Source organism: Phaenicophaeus curvirostris, chromosome 14 (genome assembly GCF_032191515.1).
Source record: "Phaenicophaeus curvirostris isolate KB17595 chromosome 14, BPBGC_Pcur_1.0, whole genome shotgun sequence".
NCBI classification, from domain to species: Eukaryota; Metazoa; Chordata; class Aves; order Cuculiformes; family Cuculidae; genus Phaenicophaeus; species Phaenicophaeus curvirostris.
In genome coordinates this window covers 4,447,857-4,457,797 of record NC_091405.1, presented here as the reverse complement: position 1 = coordinate 4,457,797, position 9,941 = coordinate 4,447,857, and positions in this window count along the sequence as shown.

Sequence of the window (9,941 nt, the reverse complement as noted above, 5' to 3'; positions counted from 1 at the left end):
ATCTTTTGTGCCTGGAAATAAAAGCCAATGTTTGCCACATTCTTTGACACAGAACTATATTGATTTGCCTTAGAATTAAATCTGTTGGCAGTAAGCAAGTTTTCAGTCCAAATCCAGGTCAATAATACCCCAAAATAACAAGAATGCGTACAAAGCTATTGCACAGCATTGAAACACTTCACATGTTCCAGCAGAAACAATAGAATTGTGGAATCGTGGAATCATTTGGGTTGGAAGGGACCTCAAAGCCCATCCAGTTCCAGCCCCCCTGCCATGGGCAGGAACCCATTGCACTGGATCAGGTTGCCCAAACCCCAGTCCAGCCTGGCCTTGAATACCTCCAGGGATGGGGCAGCCATGAAATTCTCAGTTAAAAATGGGAGCAAACAGATTCAAAGAAGCTTGAAAAAACTATTCCATCACCAGTGTACGCTTTCTTTTTGAATACTGACAGCATTCTTGACCAAAGTCCTGCTTCTATTATTAGCAATGTTAAAATGTTTGGGATCCCCTCTTTTTGGCTCTAGCCCTGATTATTCGGTGACTATTCTCATATCATTCTTCAGCTCTACATTTATCAACAATAGCACTGGTCAACTTCAGAGATAGGGTATGAGCATTTATTTCCAGGCAGATGAGCTTTCTGATGACAGGCACACTGGAAATGCAATACAGTATTTCTACTACAGGAACGACTTTGGAATTAAAGTGAAGAGACAAAACCAGTGTTATGTAAGTTCATACTAAAGTCAATAAACTATATAATGACAAGAGTTAGTGTTGTTCTATTTCACAGTTCAATGTAATGTAAGGTTTTGTTGCTTAAAGGAGAACTTTATTGATGTTTACAGATAGAATTTATGGCTTATTTATCACCAGGAGAGCCTAGATGCATCTGTCTCAGTTTGTGCCCAGGAATGCCTGGACCATACACAGTCTATTTTCATACCAAAGAGAAGAAAAAAATAGTCTAAAATTCCTGTATCAAAGCAACTTTAACTTGTTAAGATAATTGTCTCGCAGTGATTGATCTATGCATGTCAATATAATAAGGTTTTTATGGTCCTGAGGAGGATTTAATCTAATTTTTGGAGAGATTCTGATCTCACTGTTGCTGTTTTATCACTTTTAATCTCAACACTTTTATTTGAATTTACTCTGCAAAATTCAATATACATTTAGTTGACAGCTGAAGACATAGATGAGTTTTTCTGCACCAAGTTTCCCTGTGTTGCAACTGTGTTTTAAATCTTGTTATCATTATTCTGAACAAATCCAATTATGGAGTTATTTTGCTACTTTAGACAGAGAATACATGGTATAATTTCTCCAACACAATAGAAGTACCTCTTAAAGCAAAAGTAGTAACCTGATTTTGAACAGAAGGTGGCTGCTATTAGTGTCTTTAATTATTTGGTAGAGGATCATTTGTGATTTAAAGAAATTATATCTAAGGCTTCGTGTTATTCTTCAACAGCATCTACTTATAGTTTTATTGGTTTGGTTTTCTAACTATATGAAGGTAAAAATAAAGTCAGTATTTAAAAAAAATTGTTTAGGATTGTCTTCCGCAAGTCTCAGTTTTATTAATAAGGCCCTTTTTCCTTAGTTCCTTAGGGCAAAATGTTCAATTACCACAAATCTAGATAACTCATAAACTTTTAATTGTTTATACTGACCACAGGCACCAAAATACGGTGTGGAGAAAAAATTGCAGCCCATAGAACTGAAATGAGAATAAAAACACCTCATCAATTGAATGCAATTGGAGGGAGGATGTCAGAGATGTTCCTTGTGCCCTGCACAGTGAGTCTCAGTCCACCCACTGGTATTGGTGCCAGACAGATATTAAATAATTAAATGCAATCAATGTGCAATTTCTCCATTTCCCTACACTCCTGAACACAGCCCCACAGGCTGATGTGCTGCTCCCCAGGATGCAATCCCTCTGCAGGAGCTGCTTCTGCACTTCTCTGTCCACCTGGAGCTGCACAGCTTCCCGCGTCCAGCCCAGGCTGGCAAAGTCCCCATGACTCTGCCTTACAGCAAGTTGTATCTTCTCCACCGTAAACAGCGAAAAGTACTTCTCTACTCTTCTTCTGGAATTTTGTTATTTGTTGTGTTTTCTTTTTGGCTCTATTCTCTCTGATTATTTTCAGTTCTTAATCTTATTACTTCACACTTCTGTACAACTGAGCTGAATAAGCTACTTATCCAGCCTCTAAGCTGAATCTATCCAGATCATTTTGAATGTATTTGCTCTGTTTGTCAGTATTTACTTTATCCTCCTTTCCCATTTCTATGTCATTGGCAAATTTAGGTCAATAAATTATAAAGTAAACAAAAATGGCCCTAATGCTGTGATTTCTGACATTCCTTTTAACTCCCTCCTTAACTATTTTTTTATTTCTAATATTTGCTCCTTCAACCGAAAGTAATTGCTTGGGAATTCATGTGTCCTTCTGCCTTATTTGTAGAGCGAATACTTCGAAAATCTACTGTAAAATAAGCACCATATTTCTCTCTTTTTCATCACCTGACTGTGTTTTGTCCTGTTCTTCAGAAGAAAGACAAAAGCCTATGGGCAAAGAGCACAACATCCTAAACCAGACTCTGACATGGGTCTCTTTGGTCTGGGCAAATCAGTTAACCTCCTTTGACACTCTCCCAAGATAGGAATTAACTATTTGGAGGATTATTTTTCACTAAGAGCTTGCACAGTTCTGCAGACATGTCTAGCACATCATGCAGAAGCACAGTTGCTGTAGTCTTCAAGTTTCGAATGCATTTGTTAACATTTCTTGGCCCCTGATTGCTCAATGCACTCTCATTTTCATTTTTGGGTCATCAATACCCCCTGTCTTGCTCTTCCTCAAATAATACCTCCTTCCCTAGGTGATACGTAGTGAGCTGGTGTAAAGATGCTGCCATTTGACTGGGTGTGACTCATTCCAGAATACGCTTTGTGAAATTCTCTGGTAATTTCAAATACACAAAGTATGTGATGTAAATGTATTTCCAGTGCAGCACTTAAAATACATCAAAATAATTGTCCTAAACTAACTTAATTCTGCATTCTATAATAATATGGGAGTTAGTTAGCACTGAATACAGTAGGTTTTTCTGTGTGAGCAAACTGCCACAGAAGGATCAGGTATGCAGTTTCTAAACAGAATTCCTAGGTCTTACATTCAGTGCACTCTGCTGAGTAGAAGGAGAGTAGCAACCACCAGCATCATTTTTTTTCTTTTGGTTAGACCCCTTGTAAGAGATCGGATCGTAATCTGACCCCACCTGACTGTACAGGCTGATTTTAAGGATTAATCATGTATTGGGCCACAGAGCCTTTTGGTACAGAAACTTCCAGTCAGTCAATCCTTACAAGCATATTTATGAGCTTTCCAGTGTACCTGCATGACAGATAAGTGAGGCAGAGGAAGTGCTCTACTGAAGATTATACTTGCTACCAAAGTCTTTTCTTAAGGGGAGACTAGTGGCCTTTAAATTGTTGTTATTAGAATCATAGAATCATAGAACAGTTTGGGTTGGAAGGGACCTTAAAGATCATCCAGTTCCAATCCCCCTGCCATGGGCAGGGACACTTCCCACTGGATCAGGGGCTCCAAGCCCCATCCAACCTGGCCTTGAACACCTCCAGGGATGGGGCAGCCTCAGCTTCCCTGGGCAACCTGGGCCAGGGCCTCACCACTCTCATAGAGAAGAAATTCTTCCTGATGTCTAGCCTAATTATCCCCCTCTCCAGTTTATACCCATTGCCCCATGTCCTGTCACCACAAGTCTTTACGAATAGTCCCTCTTCAGCTTTCTTGTAGCCCCCTTTCAGGTACTGTAAGGTCACTATAAGATCTCCTCTGAACCTTCTCTTCTCCAGGCTGGACAAGCCCAACTCTCTCAGCCTGTCCTCACATGGAAGGTGCTCCAGCCCTCAGATCATTTTTGTAGCCCTCCTCTGGACCAGTTACAACAGCTCCCTCTCCTTCTTATGCTGAGGATTCCAGAACTGTTATTTCTGGAGAGGAAAGCCGTGACACTTCTTTGGCACACAGACAGACCAGGCAGTGACCCTGCTACACTCTGGCAGTGCTGCAGGAGATCCACGGCCACCTCAGAAAGTGTGGCCAGCACTGCCTGGCACAACAGAAAAGCATGAAATGGCTCGTTGTTGCTCTAATTGGCAGATATCAAGACATCGCTCTCTACTGTATGGAGTGATATCTCGAATAACCCCAAATTCCCACGCTGGGGCAATTGAGAGGCTGTTCCCTTTGACTTCTATCACACAGGTCCTCAGTATGTCCATTACTTTCAGTTTGCAGAGAACTGCAGATATCCAACTTTCTCTACTACAAGTAAATAAGGGATTTCTTAAAAGCTATACCATATAATCCTATGCTGCATGCTCTTATAGGGGGCAGAGGATTAAAAGAAAAAAAAGCCATGGCTGCAAACATGAGCAGTTCTGACTGTTCAGTAAGAAAGTACATGCAACTACAGTTTACTGTACCAACTTGGCAGTGTTCCCTATTTACTGTATTTATGTATGTCTAATCCTTGGTTTATCAGTAAAATGTGATCCAATGGCAGCACAGGCTACACATTCATGTAGGTATTAGCAAACCTGCCTCCTTGTTCCATTTTTTTTTAATGATAGTAATGCCTCTTTTCTGTTTTTTTGTGTGGAGGTCATCTAGGTCTTCCCTTTGGAGTACTGGTACTTCAAGATGGTGAGAACTTTCAGAGGTGTGAGTGTCTCATGTAAAAATACAATTATCCCCTCATTACTGAATGCTTTAGTTTAAAATGCTCTCAGTAGAAAGCCTGCTCAATAATAAAAAAAAATCTTAAGGATCACTTGCTTATTTGCAGGGGTTTTGTTTTGTTGAATATATTGGAAGGTGCAGTAGAAAATAGAAGCACTGATGAGGGTTAAAGAGTTAAATAGAATAGAGCTGACTTTGTGCAGCAGCTCTGGAGATGCTAAAGATTTTGTTGCTGGTTTACGTAACCAGGGAAGGAATTCCCTGCGTTTACTGCAAGACTCTACATTTCTTCATGTAGAGCAGCTGAGAGGATTGCAGTCCTTTCTTGCCATGCTGCAACCCACATTCCTTTCCCTAACAAATCACCTCTCATAACTTCTTGTTCAAGGGCCAGTTTCTCTCCTGAAGCAGCTATATACATTTGAAGAGGCAAAGCAGATCTTGAACATAGAGAGTTTTTCAGACAAATGCCTGGGGGCTGGGCAGGTAAAGTTTATCTTAAAGAAAATGAAGGTATTACAATACATAAGCAAACAAATGGTGAATTTCTAATATTTAAAAGGAGCCCAAGTGTTTGCCAACAACAAACTTGCAGAAATGCCGTTGGTGAGAAAGTACTCCCTTGGTTTCCTCTCCAGCCCCAGTCCTCATAGGAGCTGTCACCACAAGCTTGGGGTTCATCCTTGCAGACCTTTGATGCCTTCCAACTCTCTCGGTTGCCCCACGCTGCTGGTGGGACCTTCCCATCAGTAGCTGAAAAATGCTTCATGTCTCCTGCGCTGGCTGTCTCCAGGCATTGATCAGGCTGGCAGCAGATGAATGGGTCAGTCTTGGTAAATTTGCCTCTGGGTGTATCACTGGGCACAGGACATCCATCTGAAACTAATATATTGGATAGAGGGAAAAAAAAGACATTATTGGCCAGTTGTAGTTACACTACGGCATTTCTAGTGATTTCATGTTCATAAAAGTGGGTTTGCCTTGATGGGTGTCTACAGCTTAATTACTCTCCTGCTAAAGTTACTGTGATTTTTCTTCATTAAAACAAGTTAATGTTTGAAGCTCAATGAAAACCAGAGATAAAGAACTTTTTCCTGGAGAAATATTTTAGAAAGTTATCATATTTTTTTAAAAAAATACAATTTTAACATTAAAATATATTTTAATGCTATTTTAATTAAATATTTTTACAGCTTTTTTTCCAAAATATTATTTTCCTTTAATAACACCAGTAACTTTCAAAAATCAAAAGGAAAAGCAGCTATATTTTGAGTTTTAAATGAAAGCAGTTTCTGGATTATGAAATGCTAGCAGAAATGTTTCCACAAGGAAGTCAGTAGCTCTATAGGATAATGTAGTCATCAAATGGGACTTCCATAGGGATCAAGAAACCTCCTCTCACTGAGAAACAACCTACTTTCAGCTACTTGTCTTGGTTCCAGTTTGGGGTTTTTTTTATACTGGATTTCATTTTTTTTTTAAAGCCTTTTGAGACCAGCACAGTTACAGCTGAAAGTCTGACATTTTTTAATATTTAAAAGCAGATTTAATGCAATGGAAACATGTAGTAGAACACAGAAGAAGTACAGATGCAAAAATTAAAAAAAAAAATTCTATTTCTGTTTTTGAAAGCTTACTAGGTACTCTTGGCCATTCTTTGATATGATGCTCTTGTATTTGGGAGTTCAGCTTTCCTAACCAGCAGTTGCACCACATGATGTCCAGACTAAACCTGGGTGCACCCAAAGGCAGAGCATCAGGAGGTCTGTGCCAAGGCGATGCTCAGCAAGAGAGGACGTCCAGAAGTGACAGCAGCTCCTGCAATTATCTGAGCCACAAGCCCCAAGTTTAGCATCCCCACTCTCAGAGGACATGAAGGAAAGGAGCTACCATGGAGTTATGTGACTTCTCTGACTACAGCCCCAAAGAATTCACTGATCGCTAGAGACAACACTGAGCCAACGTTCTCCTGACTTTCAAACTCCACAGGCTGAAACCAAGAGGCATCAGTATGGCTGCAAAATGTTTTTGCTCTTGAGCCTGCATCTGGTCAAGCCTCTGTGTGATCTAGCACAACCAGACAACTCAGCCATTTCCACAGAGAGCCCTGCCTATAGCCAAAGCAACGTGTCTCCTGACACGTACTTCTCCAGAAGTAATTTGTTATCCATTTCAACTGTTTATATTTAATATACTTTAAATCTCTATAAAGAACTAATATGCTGGCCAAAACCAAAATGGATTTCAAAAAGAGAGCTCCTGGACTGTCATTAATTGGATGATGAACAGCTTCCAATATTAGAGGGCAAATAGTAGCTATGAACTTGCTACATCTCTGAAACTGCACCAAAGATGAGAGGCAGTCATTCTGCACTTCTGAAAGCAGGAATATTTTGTCACACTGTCGTCAGATACAATTTCTGATGTAGAGTTAAATAACCTTCACTTTCAACCCTCCAGTGTAAAAGATGAAAATCTTTTAAAAACCAGAGTCCCAAAGAAATGTAAACACAGCGTATTTACTACTGACATTTCAAAAGCTATTGCCCCACCGGTAGAGACAGCTATTCTCTATTATCAGGTTTCCCGTCAGTCATGTTGATTAAACTTGATAAATACTGCAAGCCACTTGGGGTAGGCCAAAGGACACAAAAGAAAAATGTGACTTCTTTGAAAAGGACCATATTTCCTGGGGGACAAAAAGCAGACCATATTTGCCTGCATTTCTCAACTTCAAGAAAAGCAAATTCCAGTATTTAATTTTTTTTCCTAGAAGGAGCATGTACTTTTATACTGTAATTAATATAATTATGCATCGTATAGACAAAGCAGTGGGATATTGAAAAGTCAGAGCAGTTTCTCTGCTTTCATGCACTATCAGGTTTAAAAAACTTGTGCAATAAATGGCAAATCACCAGACCAGTTATGGAAATTTGGGGTCCAACAATAGCTACATCCTAATGGAACATGAGTCCCAAGGCATTGGAAACACTGTAAGGCATTTTGCAAGAATAAAGTGTCAGTCCAGAAAGCAAACAGCTTTGAAAGCATGCTATTTATTCTCAATAAATATTTCATATGCAAAATACGGATCAGTTTGATGTAATTCATAGGGTCAAATCAGTTATAAAGGCTCTTCTGGTTGTTATTGCACACACATTATTTTTAATCCTTTAAAAGTCTTCAGCAGAAGTGGCTATTAATTTCAGAATTAATATTAGAAAAGCATTGATTTCTGTTTGTCATCAAGGCAAGAAAAGGAAAAAAGCTCCCACAAAATTAACTATGGGTAAGAAAAGCTGACTTACTACTTTTTTTTTTTTTTCACTACAAACAAGCAAAGAAAAAACTGTTGTGGTAATACAGTGAAAAAAAAAAAAAACTGTCAGAATAGTAAAGCCTGAATCCAGGAATACTTCGTGAATCCTGACCATCCATTAGACACCAGCAGAGATACTGAATCCAATGTATTGGAGCACCCAAATGTCCAGCAGTAAGAACTTAAAATCACAAAGAATTTTCCGTAAAAACTGCTATCCTTATCCTGTCAGATTTCCTAGAATAAAATTTTATAGCTTGACTGAATATTGTAAGTAGATTAGTAAAAAGGACAAGATGGCAGACATGTGGAATTTTTTTAAAAGATAAAAACAAATGCTTGAGAGAAAGCTGAAAATTAGGCTGTGAAAGTTGAAATCAAACTCCAGGTAATTAAATTTAATTTTTTTTTAAGAAAAGATCTTATCTTTGTAATACGTGATCACTTAAATTCACTATATGGCTATAAAAGTGTTTGGTGACCCACACATTCTTGGCTAATAACACGAATTCTGCTGCCAGTAGAACATATTGATTTCAGCCTGTTAGGTGTTTTTAAGATGGCCTGCAGAGCCTTAAAAACCAAAAATGATGTGGGTTTTGAAATTCTGAACTAAGCCATTTGCATCAGTATTTTAAGAACATCGTGCACACATTTGCCTTTCTGAGCTTATTGTTTGGCTATATATTTCCTACAGCATCTGGAGTAGTGGAAAATTTAATGCAATAAAACTACATTAAATTTCTTACAAACCGTAAAAGAAAGAAATCCCGTCCCACTCCTGTACTTCTTTGGCATTAGGCTGAGAGGTTTTTATAATGAGATTCTTTTTAGAGAGCACAGGGTGCCAAAATGAGTGTGTTTATTTAAGGACCTCTCAATCTACCACTGCAGAAATCTAGCTAACTGAGAAAACTAGTGTACCTTTACAACAGTTCTAATACAGCTACCTTGGGTCTACTTATTTGTTTGGCTGCTTATCCATCATAAAACCACACTGCACAGAATGAGTTTACAAACCCTGATGAGAACTCTACGCATGTTGCTAACTATGCCATTATAATTAATTTAGTCAGAAAAGTATTATGTGTTAAGCAAAAGACTTTTATAAATCCTGGTATTTTCCTTAGGCTTTAAAAAGTTCTCCATAAAGAAATACACTATGATGCAGCAATGTGAAAACGGTGAAGATCTTGGGGCTGGAGCACCTCCTGTATGAGGACAGGCTGAGAGAGATGGGGTTGTTCAGCCTGGAGAAGAGAAGATTGTGGGGAAACCTTAGAACAACCTCCAGTACAAAGAAGGGCTCCAGGAAAGCTGGGGAGGGGCTCTTGGTCAGGGGGTGCAGGGATAGGATGAGAGGGAACATTTTTAAGCTGAAAGAGGGGAGATGGAGATGAGATCTTTAGGAAGAAATGTTTTCCTGTGAGGACAGGGAAGCTGTGGCCCAGGTTGCCCACAGCAGTGGTGGCTGCCCCATCCTTGGAGGTGTTCAGGGCCAGGCTGGATGGGGCTTGGAGCCCCTGATCCAGTGGGAGGTGTCCCTGTCCATGGCAGGGGGTGGAACTGGAGGTCCCTTCCAACCCAAACCATTCTATGATTCTATTTTGCACATACTTTTCTTTATTCCTTTTAAAAAATAATTACTTTTTTAACACGGTAGTCTGTAGTTTTCAGGGTTTTTGTGTCATAATTTAGTTCACAGAGTTGCATTGAGAAATAACTATTGACTGTCATGAACTGAAGATGGTGATAGCTCTTTTGCAGGTTTTAGATTAGGCAAAGGTAAAGACCTTGTTAGTTCATAAATCAATAGAAGCCATGGCAGGGAAAGAATTTAT